Source organism: Narcine bancroftii, chromosome 9 (assembly GCF_036971445.1).
Source record: "Narcine bancroftii isolate sNarBan1 chromosome 9, sNarBan1.hap1, whole genome shotgun sequence".
NCBI classification, from domain to species: Eukaryota; Metazoa; Chordata; class Chondrichthyes; order Torpediniformes; family Narcinidae; genus Narcine; species Narcine bancroftii.
Window position 1 is genome coordinate 29,655,971 of NC_091477.1, and position 11,494 is coordinate 29,667,464.

Consider the following 11,494-nt stretch of genomic DNA (forward strand, 5'->3'; position numbering starts at 1 on the left):
AAATGTTTAATGGCTTTACCATCACATTAAAGGCGGTCCATCTTCATTTATGTATGCTGGAAGTGGAGAGGAGAGAGGTGCCAAAGACATACTGCTGTAGTGTTTATTGATGGGCTCAGCTTCATGGCATATGAAGCTTGAGGTTATCGAGCTGAGAGGAATAGTTGTCATGTGCTGATGTGTGCTAATTTCCTTTGTTATTTGGCCTCCCACTGTATTCGGTCGATGTGTGCCTACCCCTTTGTTATTTTTCCCCTGGACCTGGAGACATCACAAGGATTTCTGAGTTGGCTTCTTGTAAGTCTGGAAGGCAGGAGATCAGTTGTTGTTTCTCCTGATTTCAGTTCCATGAAATGCCTATAAATAATATTCTATGATAACGATCCATAACAACAAACCTGTGTTAACCTTCTATGTAAATGTCTGTGTAAACAGCTCTTAACTGTCGCCCATGTGTCAACCGAACTATGATACGCCATCCACTGCACATGTCCCAAACAACCTTAAAAGGCCAGCCTATTGTGCGCAATGCAGCAGCTGGCGCTCACACATGTGCACAATAATAAGTTTGGCTGCGCCCAGCCAACACACCCTGGGGCTTTCAGCACACTTTTGCACATTTGGCCCCTACACCGAACATCTAGCCATCCTGCCAGCGCCCCTCTGAAGTCTCCGCCCTAGGCAGCTGCCAAATTGGCCTAATGGTAGCGCCAGCCCTCCTCCTGAAATGTTAATAGTTTGAATGAATGGCCATTCAGTTTCACAGTCCTAGTGATATCATCATAGATGAAGATGGCTGATTTGAAGTAAAACACGAAAGTGCAGACACCGTGGTTGAAGTAAAAACACAATGCTGGAGAAACTCTGCAGGTCAAACAGTGTCCTTTATGTAGCAAAGATAAGGATATATAATCAATGTTTCGGTCTTGAGGCCTTCATCAAAGTATGGAAAAATGTCGGTGAGCTTCTAATCAAAAAGATAAGAGGGAGGGGGAGGTACATGGTCAAAAAGGCAGGAGGTTATTGGTAGAAAAGGGAGGGAGAACACAACAGCAAGCAGGGGGAGGAGGGGTGGCAAAACTAGGTTAATGTGCAGCCAGTTAAACATGTTTAAGCCAGATTGTGGGATTCTAGAAGGTGATATGATGCAATAATATTGCAACACTCCAGAGACTGCTGTTCCAAGAAGCAGATTAATATAGAAATATAAATTGGGTTCTTGTTTCCCCCAAAGAGAAAATATTTGAATGGTAATTTTCACGAGCATCAGTTACATTAAATATTTGAGTTGTTTAATAGATTTCAAGTAACCTTATGCTAAACACATGTAAAATTAAATGTTTGGAATCTGCTGTTGATTTATTTTAATACCCATTATTTCACAGACAATTAATAAATTGTGGACCCTGCAAGACCTGCTGAGTTATTCCTGAGTTACTACCATCATGTCTACAGACTTTCATGTTTCACTCCATGGAGAATAAAAATCTTTGCAGTTTATGTAAATAAGAAAATGGTCCCGAAGATCTAAAAAGATTTATTTTAAATTAATTCAAGGGACTTGTGCTTCACAGGCTGAGCCAGCATTTAATTGAGCATCTCTAACGGCCCTTGAGAAGGTGGTAGTGAGCTGCTTTCTTGAACTGCAGCAATTTTTCTACTTTTAAGTATCCCCCATTTCTTTTACTTGAATCAACTAAGAATGGCTTTATAAAGGGTTATGCAAGTCCATTCAGACAGTTTTGCTCAATTGTTGATAAGCTTTTCCCTTTTTTCTTTAATCTTCATTCTCTGTTATCTTGTCCAAGGATGGGCTTCATTGCCAGTTCCATGTAAAATATTGAAGGGAGTGACTAGCACAGGTTCCTTGACATAAGTCAACAAAATGATAGTTCCCTGTGCCTGCCTCAGCATATATTTTGGTCAGCTTGAAGTGACAAAGTCTAAATGTGCTTTGTGTAAAGTGACATTGATTTCCTTGTTCATTAGTCCTTTGAAGAAGACCGCAGAGCCCACCTCACTGACAAAAGACAAAGGAGGAAAAACCCAACACCCAACCCCAACCAACAAATTTTCCCCTGTAACCACTGCAACCATGTCTGCCTGTCCCGCATCGGACTTGTCAGCCACAAACGAGCCTGCAGCTGACGTGGACATTTACCCCTCCATAAATCTTCGTCCGCGAAGCCAAGCCAAAGAAAGAGTTTACAAGTATTTGGCCATTGATGTCATAATGGACGGACAGGAAATGATTAATATAAAATCAAGAATTAGTGTATTTAGCATACCATTACTTATTATTTCACACTGTTGCAATCCAGGGTAGTCTGGTGAGGAAATGACATCTTTTCCTGCAAGGTTAATTTAATTTAGACATACAGCACGATAACAGGCTATTTTGGCTCACGGGTCCGTGCTGCTCAATTTACACCCATTAACCTACACCCCTGGGATGTTTTGAAAGGTGGGAGGAAACTGGAGCCCCGGAAGGAAACCCACGCAGACACTGGGAGAATGTACAAAGTCCTGACAGACAGCGCAGGATTCGAACCCCGGTCTGGTCCTGATTGCTGGCACTGTAAAGGCTTTGCATTAACCACTACTCCACCAGTGCTGCTAATGTAGATTCAAGTTTCTGCACTGATTCAAATGTTTCTCTTCAATATAAATTCCACCCGATCTAAATAGATATTGCTATCTTGGATTATATCACATATATTTTATAACGTATTATCTAAAGACCACATTCTCTAGTTTAGTTATCAAGCAATGGTATTGATGCATGGATGCAACCATATAAATTTAACAATGTTTTTCATGCATATTTGCTTCATGCAGGGCTGCTCCCTTGTTCTTGTTTTGATGCCTTCTAAAAATACACTGGCAACAGGAAGTGAGTGTTAATAATGTCAGTTATCCCACAAAGTAGTTTATATTGTTCAACTATTTTGAATGATCTTATTTTGAATATGTTTTTTAAAATATTTCAGCTAGTAAATATTTTTACCAGCCAACAAAAGTGCCTCATACTATAACTGTTGTTAGTTTCCTTTCTCCCCTTCCCTCGCACCACCTCTCCACGCCCCCCCCCCCCCACCCCACAACAATAGGAACTCTCACCCATAGTTAATTGTGAGTTGTTAGTCTTTGTGAATACTTGCATCAATTACAGTAAAACCCCTAGTATCTGGCTCCTTTGGAGATTGGAAGATGCCAGATAAGTATATTTAACGTTTGCTTGAGGCTTACTCTTACAATAAAAGCACACCAAAATGCTGGAAGAACTTAGTTGGTCTTTTCAGCATCTGCAGGAGACAAAGATATATTGCCAATGTTCCAGGCTTGAGTTCTTCTTCAAGGAATAAGTCAGAAGCGGAAAATCTCAGAAACTCTCAGAATTCAGACAATGCTGGCTGGGGGAGGAATCCAGACCAACCAAAGGTGTTAATTGGATATGATTATGGATGAGGTAATCATTTATCATGCTTTTATGAAATATTTTATTTTTCATTTTAATATTTTTAACAATCAGCAATCATACCAAAAGTAAAACATCAAGAAAACCCCTCCTTCCACCCCATCCCCTCTATATGTCCTATTAAACAGAAAAAGAAAGAAGAAAAAGAAAAAAAAATCATCTTATTGTCAGTGTGGACAGTAAAACATATAGAGACACAACAATATCACATTGTTAAAACCTTTACAGAAGTCTACTGGCTAGCCAGTTACGATCGTAACTCTATACTGGCGCCAGTGAGGTAACTGTATGCTCTCAATAAGGCTGCCAGATTTTAGGAAGGTGTTAAATCCCCTCCTGAGATTGTATGTAACCTTTTCAAGTGGGATGCAACTATTCATCTCTGAAGACCACCTATCCATGAGTAGATGGGAGTCAGACTTCCATGTTACCACTATGCATTTCCTGGCCACACATAAAGCAATTTCTGTGAATTTAATTTGAGAATTACTTAGTAATCTATCAACCGTGGTTAAGTTCCTTAGAAGACAAAGCTCTGGGTCTACTGGGAAGGTGACTCCATGATCTTAGGGTGTCATAGAGATCATACCAGAGGACCTCACCTTCGACAAAGTCAAGTAGAATGTAAAAAGGAACCTAAAACATCACTGATAACTCTGGTTTATATTGGTGTAATTTCTGGGGGTACAGTTGATGGAGAAAATTATACCTGGCTTGAAAGTAGCCAACAAACTTCACTGACACAGATCTGACCAAAGTTGTTCATCAATTGTGTCTATGTCTGACTCCCACCTCACTCAAGACTTATGCCAACCTGACTTTGGGTTCTCATTCATCAATAAAAAGTACATTCTAGAAATAAACTTACATACAGTTCCTTCGTGGAGTAGTTTCTCCTTTTCAGTGAGTCCTGGTAGAGTCATTTCAGGGCCCAAATTGGCCCTAAGGAAGGACTGCAACTGAAGGTAACAAAAAAAGGTTTTATTGGACAAGTCATATTTCTTCTTCAGCTGTTCAAATATCATGAAAAGTCCTTTTACATACAATCCTCCAGATATTGTATCCCTTTATGATACCAGGCTTCCAAAATTTTATTGTTCAAAGCCTTGGGTAGAAGTTAATTTTGTTTTAAAGGTGTCTTTGATAACAATCCTCTTTTCAGTCTAAAGCCTCCATAGCTCTCACCCCACATTTTAACCAAGTGTTTTAAAATGGGATTGTCTGTTCTGCTGGCTGTAATTCCATGTATACATGAAATCATTATACACTTTCTTTTATGAAGAGTGCAATCCAATTTGTACATAGAAAGGCGGGTGGGGGGGGGGGGGGGAGGGATTGTCCCTCTCAAAAAATGAAGAAATAAACTCTTTTGGTCCGCCAAATAATTCCTTTTGAAATGAGGCATCCAGATGCCTTCTAACCTCCCATGTTAACTTTTTGATGGATATTCCAGGTACCTTACAGTTCCAAATAAATTGACCAACATGCTTATTAAGGGTTTTTTTTTAAAAAAAGGTTTGAAGTAGTAAAATTGGCTAGGACTGGAAAAGGTACTGCAATTTTGGCAATATATTCAACTTTACACAGTTGACCCTGCCAATTAGAATGATGGGTAAGTTCATCCAGCTACTCAAGTCTTGTTCAATTTTACTAAGTAGCGGGAGGTAAATGAGTTTGTATAAATTCTGGAGATCATCGTCCACTATTATTTCAAGGAATTTGATGCCACCCCAAGGGCCATTTGAATGGACTTGTTTACTGATACTCAGCATGACCAAAATTTATTAGTGGGACGATTTCACTTTTTCTCCACCTTGTATCCTGAAACTTCACCATAAGCTTTTAATATAATCTATAATTTAATAAGGGAATTGATCAGATCTGTTAAATATAAGATTATATCATGCCATAAGATTAATTTTGTGGCTTGTCTGACCCACCATAAAACCCTTTTATCTCTGGGTCTTGTCTAATTGCCTCTGCCAAGGGGTCAATAGCCAAGACAAAAAGTCCTGTCGGCTTGATCTGCTCAAAGGAAATGGTGCTGAGATCTGTCTATTAGTGGCAATGCTAGCTTTCCAGCCTGTCAAAGGCTTTCTCAGCATTCAAGGCCACAGAAAATTTATCATGTTTGATGTGAAAGGAAATGGAATGATTGGAGAGACAGAGATAAGGAAAGGTGGCAGCGGAACAAGGGGAGGCTAACGAAAGCCAGAGAAGTCGATATTAATGCCATCCTATTGGAGGATGCCCAGTCAGAAGATGAGGTGTTGTTCCTCCAATTTACGGGTAGTCTCAGTCTGGCAGTGCAAAAGTAAGAGTCCTAAAAGGAGTCCCCGATTTAGTTTGTTGTTGAGGAGTCTGATGGTGGAGGGGTAGCAGCTGTTCCTCAACATGATGGTGTGAGTCTTGTAGCACCTATACCACTTTCCTTATGGAGCAGCGAGAACAGATCGTGTGCCGGGTGGTGTGGATCCTTGATGATTATTGCTGCTCTCCTACGGCAGTGTTCTCTGTAGATATTCCTTTTAGTGAGGAGGGTTTTGCCTTTAATGTCATGGGCTGTGTCTGCGGCCTTTTGCATGGCTTTCCACTCAGGGGAATTGGTATGCCCATATCATTTTGCTCCCATCTTCACTAAAGGTTTACTTGTTAATTCAGAGAACATTTACAATTTTAAATTTATGTATTTTTTACCTATTATTTTATTCTTATTTATTTTATTTTTTAATTTATTTTCCTGAATATTTTATTTTAAGTTAATGAACAAGAGTCAGATATAACAATGTCAATTGTTATTTATAAACCATTCTGAAAATGTGAAAGCCAGGTATGGGATCGAAGTTTCTTATTGATAATATCAATGCCTTTAAAAAATAATTTCAAATAAAATTATACATTTTAATTATAAATAACATTTCTAGGTTAATGAATTGAATTATGCTTTACATTTTCTGCCTTATTGTAATCCAGATCCCTCCAACATAATTCCCCGTTCATATCCTTGCTTTTCATCCCCAGCTATTTCTTCTGTTCTCTGTCCATAACAAGACACTGATTAACCATGACTATTTGCTGCCTCAGGTATGTTCATTAATGAAAAGTATTAAAACTATCAATATTATTAATAATTTAACACTCAGCTTGTGCTGAGCTGCTATCCTTTCAATGTCAAACCTAAAAATAATGTTTTACAAAGGCTTGAACTGGTTCTACAATAAAAAATTTAATCTATGTTATTGTCTCAAATAAATGATGTAATTTCCATCCCAGACACAAAACACCATCTGAAATAATAACTTGCATTAAACCAATGTCTAAGTGGATGTTAAGTGATTTCCTTTCTAAGTGCATTATGACATATTTACATACAAAGAAATGGGATACTCCCTCCAGTCAAAGTCCTATGATTACACCAAGAGGCTGACATATGACAGTGAGGGAGGTTACCTAGTCTACAGCAGGAATATGGATTAAGAGGCAAATTGAATAGAATATGGCAATTGATCCCAAATTGCAAAGTGAATCATTTTGGATAGTCAAAAAGAGGTAGAACATATAAATTAAGTATCAAGTTCAAAGGAATGAAGAGGATCAAAGAGACATTGATCAAGACAATAGTTCCCTGAAAGTCATCGCATACAGGGCATGTGGCCATCTTACCTTTGTAGGTTGGGATATAGAATATAAAAGTTGGAACATTCTAAAACACTGGTTGGACAGGACTTGGAGTAGTCTGTGCAGTTCTGGACATAATACTGAAGGAAAGATGTGGTGGTGCTGGAGAAAGTGCAGAGGACATTTCCCAGAAGTAGCCTTGGATTAAAGTTATGGGAAGAGAAAGGATAGGCTGGATTTATTTTCCTTGAAGTGTGACCTGACAGAGATGGCAGGGATAGGGCATATAGTCTAAATTTTCTTTTCCATAGTAAGGGTATTAAAAACTAAGAGGTCATAGGTTTAAAGTGAGAGGAAAGAGGTTTAAAGAGTATTTGAAGGGGTGGTTGATAACTGAAACTAGCACCCAGAGGAAGTGGTGGAGTCAGACACAATTTCTAAGGTCGAGAGACATTATACTAACACTTGAAGAGGCAAGAGTTACGTACACAGAAACCATTTCCTGTTATGTCTTTTTAAATTTTTTAAAAAATTTTTCACACTATGAACCATATTAATCAAAAGACACACAAACATTTCCCTCTTAAATATACACAGTGGTATTTTCTCCCGCTTTTTCCCCCTCCCTTCCCTCCCTCCTTCCCACCCCCCTCCAAACCCATTAAACGTTCAACATATACAATACAATAAACCCATTAAACAATGTCATCACACAATGAGAATAAACAAGAAAATTGTGTCATCTACTTTTACACACTGGGTCAGTTCATTTCGTCTTCTTCTCATTCTATCATTTTAGGGGTTGGAGGACTGCGGTAGGCCCTCTCTGTTGTGTTCCATGTACAGTTCCCAAATTTGTTCAAATAATTTGACTTTATTTTTTAAATTATATATTATTTTTTTCAATGGAATACATTTATTCATTTCCATGTACCATTGCTGTACTCTCAGGCTCTCTTCTGATTTCCAAATTGACATTATACATTTTTTTGCTACAGCTAAGGCTATCATAATAAATCTTTTTTGCACTTCATCCAGTTTAAGGCCTAATTCTTTACTTCTTATATTACTTAGAAGAAAGATCTCTGGATTTTTTGCTATGTTGCTTTTTGTGATTTTATTTAATATCTGATTTAGATCTTCCCAAAGTTTTTTCACATTCTCATATACCCAAATTGCATGTACTGTTGTTCCCGTTTCCTTCTTACAGCGAAAACATCTATCTTATAATGTTAGATCCCATTTATTTAACTTTTGGGGCGTGATATATAGCCTGTGTAACCAATTATATTGTATCATGCGTAGCCTCGTATTTATTATATTTCTCATAGTTCCGGAGCATAACTTTTCCCATATTTCATTTTTTATCTTTATGTTTAGATCTTTTTCCCACTTTGTTTGGGTTTATAGCTTATTTCATCATTTTCTTTCTCTTGCAGGTTGATGTACAGGTTTGTTATAAATCTTTTAATTATCATTGTGTCTGTAATCACATATTCAAAGCTGCTTCCTTCTGCTAATCTCAGTCTGCTTCCCAATTTGTCCTTTAAGTAGGTTTTCAGTTGGTGGTATGCAAACATTGTACCGTGAGTCATTCCATATTTGTACTTGATTTGTTCAAGTGATAATAAATTATTTCCCAAAAAACAATTTTCTATTCTTTTAATCCCTTTTCTCTCCCATTCTCTAAAGGAAAGGTTTTCTATTGTGAAAGGGATTAGTTGATTTTGCGTCAATAATAATTTTGGTAGTTGGTCATTTGTTTTTTCCTTTCTACGTGAATCTTCTTCCAAATGTTGAGCAAATGGTGCAGTATTGGTGAACTTCTATATTGCACCAGCTTTTCATCCCACTTATAAAATATATGTTCTGATACCTTCTCCCCTATTTTATCTAGTTCTATCCTGGTCCAATCTGGTTTTTCCTTTGTTTGATAAAAATCTGATAGAAATCTTAATTGTGCTGTTCTATAATAATTCTTGAAGTTTGGTAACTGCAAACCACCTTGTTTGTACCATTCTGTTAATTTATCTAGTGCTGTCCTTGGTTTCCCCCCTTTCCATAAGAATTTCCTTATTATTCTCTTTTGTTCATTGAATAATTTCTCTGTTAAGGGAATTGGTAATGATTGAAATTGGTATTGTATCCTTGGGAAGATATTCATTTTAATGCAATTTACCCTTCCTATCAGTGTTAGTGGTAAATCTTTCCAATGTTCTAAGTCATCTTGTAATTTCTTCATTAATGGCTGATAATTTAATTTGTATAGATGGCCTGGATTATTATCTAGTCTAATACCTAGGTATCTGATTGCTTGTGTTTGCCATTTAAATGCTGATTCTTTTTTAAACTTTGTGAAATCCGCATTATTCATTGGCATCGATTCACTTTTATTTGCATTGATCTTGTACCCCGATATTTCTCCATATTCCTTCAATTTCTTATGTAATTCTTTTATTGATAATTCTGGTTCTGTTAAGTATACTATGATGTCATCTGCAAATAGACTAATTTTATATTCCTTCTTTTATTTTTATCCCTTTTATTTTATCTTCTGTTCTTATCAGTTCTGCCAGTGGTTCTATTGCTAAACCGAACAGTGAGGGAGATAGTGGACATCCCTGCCTAGTTGACCTGCTTAATTTAAATTGGTTTGATATATATCCATTTACTGTCACCTTTGCCATTGGACCCTTATATAATGCTTTAATCCAATTAATATATTTATCTGGTCGGTTGAACCTCTGTAATACTTTGAATAAATAATTCCACTCTACCCTGTCAAAGGCTTTCTCTGCGTCTAAAGCAACAGGCACTGTTGGCGTCTTATTTCCTTGTACTGCATGGATTAAGTTAATGAACTTACAGACATTGTCCGTTGTTCATCTTTTCTTAATAAATCCAGTTTGATCAAGTTTTACTATTTTTGGTACACAGTCGGCCAATCTGTTTGCTAATAGTTTTGCTATTATATTATAATCTGCGTTAAGTAGAGATATTGGTCTATATAATGCTGGTGTTAGTGGATCTTTCCCCATCTTTGGTATTACTGTAAGTATTGCTGTTTTACATGAATCTGGCAAGTTTTGTGTTTCATCTATCTGGTTCATTACTTCCAGGAGAGGAGGAATTAGTAACTCTTTAAATGTTTTATAGAATTCTATTGGGAGTCCGTCCTCCCCAGGTGTTTTATTGTTCAGTAGCTTTTTTAATATATCTTGTATTTCCTCTATTTCAAATGGTTTTATCAATTTGTTTTGCTCCTCTTCTTGCAATTTCGGTAGTTCAATTTTAGCTAGAAACTCATCTATTTCTTCTTCTTTCCCTTCGTTCTCAGTTCGGTATAATTGCTCGTAGAATTCCTTGGTTTTCATTGATCTCTTTTGGATTATATGTAATTTGTTTGTCCTTTTTCCTTGATGCCAATACCATTCTTATAGCTTGTACTGTTTTTAGCTGCCAAGCTAGTATTTTGTGCGTTTTTTCTCTGAGCTCATAATACTTCTACTTTATTTTCATTATGTTCTTCTCCACCTTATACGTTTGTAGTGTTTTGTATTTTATTTTTTTGTCAGCCAATTCTCTTCTTTTTGTTGTATCTTCCCTTGTTGCTAGTTCTTTTTCTGTACTTACTATTTCGCTTTCCAGCTGTTCTATTTCCCGATTCTTTTTCATCTTAGTTGCATAACTTATTATCTGCCCTCTGATGAAGGCTTTCATTGCATCCCATAATATAAATTTGTCTTTCACTGATTCCATATTTATTTCAAAATACATTTTAATTTGGTGCTTTAAAATCCTCTCTTTTAAGTAGCATGGAGTTTAATCTCCATCTATATGTTCTTGGTGGGATGTCCTCGAGTTCTATTGCTAATAACAGGGGTGAGTGATCATATAACAATCTAGCTTTATATTCCATTTTCCTAACTCTCCCTTGGATATGGGCTGACAACAGGAACAGTTCAATCCTTGAGTATGTTTTATGTCTACTCGAATAATATGAGTATTTCTTCTCCTTTGGGTGTTGTCTCCTCCATATATCCAAAAGTTGTACTTCCTGCATTGATTTAACAATACATTTGGCTACTTTGTTCTTTCTGCTAGTCTTTTGTCCCATTTTATCCATCTTTGAGTCCAAATTAAGGTTAAGTCCCCTCCTATCAATATATTCCCCTGCGTATCTACAATCTTCAAAAAAATATCTTGCATAAACTTTTGATGCTCTTCATTAGGTGCATATATATTGACCAAATTCCTGAGTTCTGAATATATCTGACATTTTATCATTACGTATCACCCTGATGGATCTATTATTTCTCCTCTATTTTGATTGGTACATTTTTATTGATTAATATAGCTACACCTCTGGCTTTTGAGTTATATGATGCTGCCGTTACG